Source organism: Olea europaea, chromosome 18 (assembly GCF_002742605.1).
Source record: "Olea europaea var. sylvestris chromosome 18, O_europaea_v1, whole genome shotgun sequence".
NCBI classification, from domain to species: Eukaryota; Viridiplantae; Streptophyta; class Magnoliopsida; order Lamiales; family Oleaceae; genus Olea; species Olea europaea.
The window spans coordinates 7075620-7076561 of record NC_036254.1 but is presented as its reverse complement, the minus strand read 5'-3'; positions in this window follow the sequence as shown (position 1 = coordinate 7076561).

The window sequence follows — 942 nt, the reverse complement described above, 5'->3', positions numbered from 1 at the left end:
ATTCAAGAACATAGTCATCATGAACATGTGAAAACTCAGGTCCCATGTGACCCTTGTCCACTTTTTCAGCCACATCATCACCTTTTTACTTGGGTTCTATTTGAACATTGTCACTTTTTTCAACAATATGATCACCTTTTGGCTCAGGTTCCATGTGACCCTTGCCCTTTTTGTCAACATCATCATCATCTTTTGGCACTTGTTCCATCAAAACATCTTTACCACTCAACTTCTTATGAAGTTCATCCATCACCGAAGATAAAATGTCAGAAACAGATTCAACAAAATTTTTAAGAGACAACCTGATGTCACTCAAGCTATCTTTCAACACATTGTGACTCTGAATGACCTCATTAAGCTTCAAAGAATTGTTTGATTGACGCATCTTTACATTCATCTTAGAGAGTTTTGACTTCATCGACATAAGCTCCTCTTTCAACCCCTTGTTCTCCGCTTGGAGCTTGGTTACTTCCTTTTCAATCAACTGCTTCAGTCGACCACATTCCTGATAAATTTTGTAGTTAGTGAAATTGTATATAAAATGTGTTCTGAAGTGAAAAGACAATGATATTACTTACCTCGACACATGAGCAATCTGGATGTGAGGCAGCACTTTGCTGATCGCGAGAGCTAGAGCCAGCAACCCCCGTTTGTTTATATAGCGACGGGTCTACAAAATCTGAATCTTCAACGTGTACCTTCGACAGTAGGGGAGTTGCCTCACTTGTGCCCAATTGATTTTCAGAGATCCTAACATTCCGAGTTGGTTGTCTAGGCTTTGAGTACTCCACATCTACCGATCGTACACAACATATATAAGAATGAAGAAAGTCACAAGAAACAAGTCACGTGTTTCACGTCACAAGCTTTAGAGACATGTGACTTTACAAAACATGATATTCATACTTCAGGTCACAATCGTATGAAGAAAGTCACATATCA